Source organism: Mandrillus leucophaeus, unplaced genomic scaffold, assembly GCF_000951045.1.
Source record: "Mandrillus leucophaeus isolate KB7577 unplaced genomic scaffold, Mleu.le_1.0 Scaffold185, whole genome shotgun sequence".
In the NCBI taxonomy this organism is placed as follows: Eukaryota; Metazoa; Chordata; class Mammalia; order Primates; family Cercopithecidae; genus Mandrillus; species Mandrillus leucophaeus.
This window is the reverse complement of record NW_012101865.1, coordinates 2077378-2086426: the sequence shown is the minus strand read 5'-3', so window position 1 is coordinate 2086426 and position 9049 is coordinate 2077378. Positions and strand designations below refer to the sequence as shown.

Genomic DNA, 9049 nt, shown 5'->3' with positions numbered 1-9049 from the left:
TTACATAGTATTTCACTTATTCCTCCTGTCTTAGTCCATTTGGGTTGCTATAGAGAAATACCTGAGACTGGGTAATTTACAAAGAAAAGAGGTTTATTTGGCTCACAATTCTGCAGGCTGTACAAGAAGCATGGCTCCAGCGTTTGCTTCTGGTGAGGACCTCAGGAGCTTCTAATCATGGCAGAAGGGGAAGGGGAGATAGAGTGTCCCATAATGAGAGAGGAAGGGAGCAAAAGAGAAACGGGAGAAAGGTGCCAGGCTCTTTCTAACAATCAGTTTTCCTGTGAACTAGTAGAGCAAAAATTCACTCATTCTGCAGGATAGCACGAAGCCATTCATGAGGGATCCATCCCCATGACCCAAACCCCTCCTACTAGGTCCCATCTCCAACATGGGGGGTCAAATTTCAACATGAGATGTGGAGGACAAACATCCAAACTATATCACCTCTCAGTGAGCCCATAAATAATTTTCCTCTTCATTTTGCAGATGAACTAGGGGCTCACACAGGAAATGACTAGCCTAAGAGGGCGGAGCAAGAACTGGATCCTGGATTGGAATACATTGAGCATGTGGCTCCATCCTGAGCGTGGAGGTAAGAGGTATGGTCTTCCTCCAGAAGTTTCCCTTCTGCTTTGTGCAGTGCTACCACCCAAGAATCCTCTGTGGCCTGTGTAAGACCTCTCGGATTCAGAGTCAAGGCCAACATCACCAAGACGCAAAGTCTGGAGTCATCATTTATCATGTAATACATAATTACCATTTATTGGGTGCTCAGGAAGCAGGTCAGTGAGAGAAGCAGAATTGAATTAGGTGCCAAGAGATATGGGTTCTAATTCCAGTGACATCATTCACTAGCTGTATGGCCTTGGCCAAGTCACTTAACTTCTCTGGGCCTTTGGTCATCTGTAAAGTGAATAGATCACAGTGGGATGTTGGTAGGGTCCCTTCCAATGGTAACAAATCTGTCTTTTATGTAGGTCTTAGGGGCTGGGAGAACTTGATAATGGATTTAGTCCATTTGGAATCAGGCAGGAGCTCTGGAAGCCTCTGATGGACACGGGGAAGCAACTGGCCTTCAGATGTAGGGTCAATGCAGGATGGATGGAGAACGCAAACACACACTTCTTGCACGAGGGGACACCAGGATCTAGAGCCTCCTAAAGATCTACTCCTGTCCTGGGAGGGATGTTGGGCCCCCTGGTGATGTTTGTACAGAAAAAGTTCTGTGGGCAGCCTGGGCCTAGGAACATTTTCGATAAAACAGCACTTGAACCACGTTCTTTATGTTTCACCTCATGCCAATCCTGTGCAGGATTGGAGGTGCATTAGGGCTGGAAGGGGTTCAGGCGGCTCCTATCGGCTCTCATTGGTTTGCGGAGGAGGAAGCAGTTATGTAACTGCAGCAGCTGTGTCTTTCTTCACTTCCCAAGTCAACTGTAGAATTTTGGGGAGAAGGGACCTGGAGCCCTCACTGGGCTGAACAAAAAGTCGAAGAAGTCTCGGCTGCTGCAGGTAGCCTTGCCATGCCTGAGACAACTAGAACCATTAATACACACAGTTATTGGGGGCTTCCAACGTGCCAGGCGCTGGGCCAGGTGCAAATGCATTTTCTCTGTCCACATTGTGGCCCTGCAATGACAGCTGTTTTACTTGACGTGAGTCCTTGGCAAGCATCATTTCATTTGATGCAGAGATGGCACATATGGCAGATGGACTGAGCCTAGGACTTGTGCCCTTAGAGAACATGGGTTCACATCTTGGCTTTGCTGCTTTCTCGTAACCTTCTGAAGTACTTAACCTATTTAAGCCTCAGTTTTCTCATCTGTAAAGTGGAGATAATCATAGTGTCCTAGGGTATTAAAAAGGTTAAATAACACACGTGATGTGCTATGCACAGCTTCTGGCATATGTAGCAGGTGTTCAATCAATACTAGTAATTTTCTGTGTTGAAAGTAACCTGCCTGCAATCTGAAAAGTTAGGCATTACATCTCTGTTGCAGAGATGAGAAAACAGAGCCCCAGAGAGGTAAAATGAATTGTCTAAGGTCACACAGCGAGTAGGTGTCTAGGCTAGAATTCAAAGCCAGGACTGCCTGACACCAATTGCCTGTTACCCTTTACTCAGTGTTCTGCTGCCTCCTCGGGGACCAGAGCTGCTCTCCTCCTCATGTGTCCAGTCCTCGGGGGAGAGCCTTCTACGGCGCTGTCCCCAGAGATCTCAGACAGATAATGGGAGACAGTGTGTTGCCGAGTGGTTATGGTGTGGGATCTGGAGTCCGCCTTCCAGCCTGATGATCCCTTTGGGCAAGTGACTTGACCTCTCTGGGTCTCTGTTTCCATATAGGTAAAAGGAGGATGATAATGATAATACTGAGGATCGAATGAATGAATGAAGAAATGTCAAGTGTTTGGTGTCAGGCCTCCCTGTGTGTCAAGAACTCAGAGCTGGATTTCCCCAAGTGTAACACTTGTTGGGGTTACCGTGATCACTGTGGGGTAGACATTCCTGTCTCCCCTCTGGGTACCCCAGAGCCAGAGAGAAGCCCAGCAGGGCCTTCAGGGGCACCGGGATTTGCAGACAGTTGCATAGCCGTTGTCCTCCATTTCCCTGGCCGGGGCAGGGGTCCAGTGGGGCTGGCCGGCAGCCCCTGCTGCCAGGATCTGGTTGGAGTTTCATGAGTAGGAAAGGCTGAACCCTGGTACCTACACACCTCCAGGAGGGAGTGTGGCTCCCAATGCCCATCTGGGCACATTGCATTACAGGGTTCCTTTCCACAGGCTCAATCCTCAGATGCCTCAGCCCTCCCCAAGCCCTGACCACAAGCCAAACAGTGCTGGGCCACAGTATGAGGGTTGTCCAGTGACTCCATCCTCCAGGGACGGAGAGGCAGTGAATTTCCGAGCTGGGACAGAACCCAGAGTGACTGGAGCAGGCCAGCCCCTCACCTCATATACTTGGAGCCTGGAGACATCAGGCAGCAAATGAGAAGCATTTTGAGGCTCTCTATTTTCTTTTTAAATTAATTAATTAGTTAATCAATTTTTTTAATTAAAATTTTTTTCTTACCTCTGGTTCACGTTCTCATGACTGATTCCTGCAACACATGAACATGCCTCTCCTCCAAGAAAATTCAGAGAATCCAGGTTAGCAAAAAGAATAAAATAAAAGTCTTCCATAAACTTACAATCTGACGATAATGTCTTTTAATGTTTTTTCCTTCCCGTCTTTTTTCTATGAGCAGATATGCATATAGGCTTTAAAAACATACCTTGAAAATAGAAGCATTCTCTGTGTGAAGTGCTTAGATTATTACCTAGTACATAGTGAGTACTCAATAAGCCTTTACTGTTAGTACTATTATTTCTATTTTATAGCCTGATTTTTCTCTTTTAAATGGAATTTCAGCTCCATGAGAATTAGAACCTTGTATGCCTCATTAACCTCTGTTATTCTAGTGCTTAGCACATAATAGGTGCTCAATAAACATTTTTAAATAGATGAAAGAATAGACATTTTTCTCTCTCATTAGATTTGCATCTGTAATATTTAATGACAACATAATAATGCATTGCTGAATTTGTTTTTAAACTTGGCTGGTAATTGTTTGAAAAAACCATGCCCAAGCTCCTAACTCTTGATGTCAGTCAATCCCCTCATCCCAGGCCTCATCCCCACCTTAACGAGATGAAGGCTGCTGGGTTCCCCAGAGCTTTGGGGACCCAGCATCGCTTCAGAGAAGCCAGAAACCAGCCTGTGGGCTGCCAGCGCCCTCTTTGGCTCACAGAAACCACTAATCATCGACTTAAACCGTCTAGGTAGCGCGCAGACGAGTAAAACCCCAACTCCTGCATTTTTGATGAAGTTGACATTAGACAAACGCTCACAGCTTGCTTGGTCAGACCCGGCAGCGAGGGTCTGAATCAATAATGAAACACTGGGAGGAATAAAGCATTAAACAGGGCATTCTGCAAGGCAAGCAGCTTGGGGGTCAAGTCAGGGAACCCAGGATGGTCCCCGGCCAGTAGTCCCTTCTGCCTGGCTGCCAGGCAGGGAGATGGCTGGGCATGCAGCTTGTCCTCCATTCCTACAAGTCTGGTAGGTAGTGTGACTTCTTGGGAAAACCTCTAGGCCTAGGCTAGAAGCCCAGAAACATGGAAATAGTATTAACTTTGTGGCCTTAGGTTATTTTGTGTCTGTCTGTTTCAATTGGGAAAATATATCCTTGAACCAGGACACCACGGTTCTTCCCAGCTGAGAGATTCGGTGCATTCATCTTGAACTTGGGAATACATACGGTCCGGACATAAAGTCTGTTAAATGTCGCAAATGAAGAGGACCCAGGACAGCCGCCATAGTTCCTTTCTTTATGCTGGAGAGAACAACCTCCTTCTGCCTGTTCTGAGGTTCTTGGCCTTGGGGACATTGAGAAAAGACTTCATTAGGTCTCTGTTCCATCCAGAGGATGTCTGAAGATAATTCTCTGTAGAGAAAAGGACTCCAAGCTCCAGATTTCACTTTTCACCTTAGATCACATCTTTGGGTGCTCTAAGACCCTCAAGTTTGGAACAGAAATCTGTCCAGTCCCCAAAGACAAGAGGTTGGAAATAGGGAGGAAAGGGGACCCAATGGGAACGAGTAAACTGTGGATTCAGCTGCCAGGTAGGAGTCTCTGCATTTGCTCTTAGACATCTTACCTTTGCCTGCTCATTCGCGTTCTACAACTTCAGTACTCAAAGCCTGGTCTATGGACCAGTGACACTGGCCATGTCTGGGAGTTTGTTAGAAGTGCAGCATCTCAGTGCCCACCCCGACATCTACTGACGCAGGATCTGCAATTTCACATTCAAGCTGGGGGAGCTCTGCTCCAGAGAGTCCCACCCACTGGGGACGGGGTAGAGGTACGTTGCTGCGCACAGAGCTGTTGCAGAGAGTGGTGCTACAGTTTCGCATCTTTCAGCTCATTCAGGAGTCCCTGGCCTCACGGTGATGGTTTCACTTCATGGGAGGGGACACTTTTGAAATGCCTTTTCTCTGAGATGGTTTATTTGTGCTTATTTTTGAAACCAGATTGCGTCAAGGGACATACAGAGTTTCTGTCTGTTAGTTTAATGGCATTTCAGAGGACTTCCCCACTCTTTTGGTTGTGAGAGTAAAAATAATACATTCAACAATGACTCAGAGCCTGCTAAGGGCCAGATCTGGGCTTGGGGAGGGGATCCCCGGCCGGGATATGATATAATCTCAGGAACACCATGAGGACACAAACCATAGCCAGGCAAATCCCCACACAAGGCCTCTAACTACAGGAAGGGGCTCCTTAGACATTGGATTTACCTTTCTTACTCTAATAAACAGAAGCTCTTAATCATAGAGGAATTGCCTAGAGAATTTATTCAAAATGTATTTGCCGGCCAGGTGTGGTGGCTCATGCCTTGTAATTCTAGCACTTTGGGAGGCCGAGGTGGGTGGATCACTTGAGATCAGGAGTTCAAAACCAGCCTGGCCAACATGGTGAAACCCTGTCTCTACTAAAAGTACAAAAAAATTAGCCAGGTGTGGTGGCAGGTAACTGTAATCTCAGCTATTCAGGAGACTGAGGCAGAATTGCTTGAACCCAGGAGGCAGAGGTTGCAGCAAGCTGAGATCTCGCCACTGCACTCCAACCTGGGCAATATAGCAAGACTCTGTCTCAAAAAAAAAAAATGTATTTGCCTGGATCATCTCCCAGAGCATCTGATTCAGTCAAACTAAATAAGAAGGAGCTTCCACGGTGATTTTGATTCTCAACTTTGACCCATTAAGAATTAGTGCTTTCCATTTATTTATGATTTTAAATTAAATTAAATTAGTAATTATTTTTTTTTTTGAGATGGAGTCTCACTCTGTCACCAGGCTGGAGTGCAATGGTGCAATCTTGGCTCACTGCAACCTCTGTCTCCTTCCTGGGTTCAAGAGATTCTCCTGCCTCAGCCTCCAAGTAGCTGGGATTACAGGCATGCACCACTATGCCTGGCTAATTTTCTATTTTTAGTAGAGACACGGTTTCACCATGTTGGTCAGGTTGGTCTTGAACTCCCGACCTCAGGTGACCCATCCACCTCAGCCTCCCAAAGTGCTGGGATTATAAGCATGAGCCACTGCGCCTGGGCTTATTTTTTATTTTTTTGAGACAGAGTCTTGCTCTGTTGCCCAGGCTGGAGTGCAGTGGCATGATCTGGGCTCACTGTAACCTCTGCTTCCTGATTTCAAGCAATTCTCTTGTCTCAGCCTCCCAAACAGATGGGATTACAGGCATGCACCACCACATCCATCTAATTTTTTTGGATTTTTAGTAGAGATGGGGTTTTACCATGTTGGCCGGGCTAGTCTTAAACTCCTGGCCTCAAGTGATCTGCCTGCATTGGCCTCCCAAAATGCTGGGACTACAGGCACGAGCTAGCGCACCCGGCCAGAGTTCCTGCTTTGTAATGCAGTCCAGTTATTTCTTGCCTTTAGGAGCTGAAATAGACTTGTCTGCCATGATCAAAGGATCATGTCATTCCCTGTGGCAGAGACTGCTTGCTGTGCACCAAAGTTCATTCTCCTCCCCTTCATGGGCATATAGCCTGACCACAAGTCCCAGCCTCCCTTGGGGCTGAGAGTGGTCATGTGACCTTGTTCTTACTAATAGAACGTGACTCATATCTCTTTGGGCTAAGCCTTGAGAAAGTGGCGGGGTCTTCTCTGTGAGCTCTGCCCATTCCCCCAAACTGAGACCTCAACCATGAGGGTGATAACACGTTCCCAAGGGATGTCGGAGCCACCAGATGGAAGAAACCTGAATCTCTGAATCTCCACATGGAGTCAAGATGCCTGCCAACTGTAAACATTCACCTTGGATATGAATGAGAGCAGGAATATGCTTGCTTTTTTTGCTCTTAAAGGCACTGCATTTTAGGGTCTTCTCATATTATAGCAGCTTATTTTACCCCAACTAATATGGCACCAACAATTCCACTCACTTTCTCCTAATACATTTTACCTCAAAGTTCAGAATTCAAGACTTAGCTTTATGCCACTGCACTAAGGCTCTTACATGAGAGTAGAGCTTTTGCTTAGTGTATCCTAATTCTCAGGATGGAATCAGGGTTCTAGTTTAGTTTTTTTATTAAGCAGTTCTGTTGTAAGGACTGACATTTCATGGCTTTTATTCTTCCTTAAAGATCTTTCAAAGAAAAAAGTGAAATCATATGTTATTTTTAAATAGAAAAATATTACTTTATCTTGCAATTACCACATGGGCCCATTGGACACCTTCTTAAATCTAAGATATATTATGGGATTGTATGATCTCGTTTTTCCTATCTCTTGAAAATTTTTGCCATTTCCTCAGCCTAGAAATTATTTCATCATCACTTATTAACTATTCTAAGCTATGCTGAAAAGACTAAAATAATAATAAAATGGAATGATGATGGAATTGCCTAGGAGGATGATGGAAAAATAATATAAATCGCCACTGTAGTATCACCCTACAGTTTTCTTTCTTCTTCTTTTTTTTTTTGTCTTTTTGAGACAAGGTCTCATTCTGTCACCCAGGCTGAGTGTGGTGGCATGATCACAGCTTGCTGCCGCCTCGACCTCCTGGGCTCAGGCGATCCTCCTGCTTCAGCCTTTTGGGTAGCTTGGCCTACAGGCGCATACCACCATGGCCAGCTAATTTTTAAATTATTTGTATAGATGGGGTCTCACTGTGTTGTCCAGGCTGGTCTTGAACTCCTGAGCTCAAGTAATCTGCCCACCTTGGCCTCCCAAAGTTCTGGAATTACAGATGTGAGCCACCATGCCCAACCCAGTCTACAGTTTTCTTATTGTGCTGTCTTCAACAAAATTATAAGCCATTAACAATTTCAAAAAGTTCTTCAAGTGACCATGAACCACACCACCCAAACCTTCTTCACTCCCGCCAACACCAGCTGCCCCCCAAACTATCAGATGCTCAAGGAGGAGCATGAGGTGGCTGTGCTGGGGGCACCCCACAACCCTGCTCCCCTGAGGTCCACCATGATCCACATCCACAGCGAGACCTCCGTGCCCGACCATGTCCTCTGGTCCCTGTTCAACACCCTCTTCATGAACTACTGCTGCCTGGGCTTCATAGCAGTTACCTACTCCATGAAGTCTAGGGACGGGAAGATGGTTGGCAACCCAACTGGGGACCAGGCCTATGCCTCCACTGCCAAGCGCCTGAACGTCTGGGCCCTGGTTCTGGGCATCCTCCTGAGCATTCTGCTCATCGTCAACCCAGTGTTGATCTTCCAAGTCTATAGATAGAACAGGAGGTGGCATCCAGGCCAGGAGCTCTGCCCACAACCTGTCGCCCACACATTCCACCTTCCATTCCTCGACCTGCCCCCCTGAGCCGAGTCCTGTATCAGCCCTTTATCCTCACACACTTTTCTACAATGGCATTCGATAAAGTGCACATGTTTCTGCTTGAAAAAATTCTTTAAGTATTGCACTTTGAGTTTGCAAGTGCAAGAAGGAAAATCAGAAATGATGAGAAGATAGAATCCAGTAGAGATGCACTTTGAATCTGAAATCTGTATTTCTGGTCCATGCATAGCATTTGATGAGAATTTAGGTGTATTCAGAGACTGTTGTCCATTTAAAGTATGTACCTTCCAAACCAGGAAAATAGGAAATAAAAATTTAGGTTTGTTATGTTTAAATTCCTTTTAAAATATATAATAAAGTTGTTCTTCACTCCCCCTTTATTTGTATTTTTGTAAGTTTTTTTTTAAAAAAAAGATTTAAAATATTTAAGCATGTTCCATATCATGAGGTCAGGATATCGAGACCATCCTGGCTAACACGGTGAAACCCCATCTCTACTAAAAATACAAAAATTAGCCAGGTATGGTGGCAGACACCTGTAGTCCCAGCTACTTGGGAGGCTAAGGTAGGAGAATGGCGTGAACCTGGGAGGCAGAGCTTGCATTGAGCCGAGATTGCACCACTGCACTCCAGCCTGGGCGACAGAGCGAGACTCTGTCTCAAAAAAAA

General features: G+C 45.8%; 1 pseudogene; it reads left to right on the top strand.

Annotated features, from left to right (window-relative positions):
* The first annotated feature begins 7915 nt into the window (after positions 1 to 7915).
* On the top strand, positions 7916 to 8317 carry LOC105538111 (annotated as a pseudogene).
* Positions 8318 to 9049: the final 732 nt, after the last annotated feature.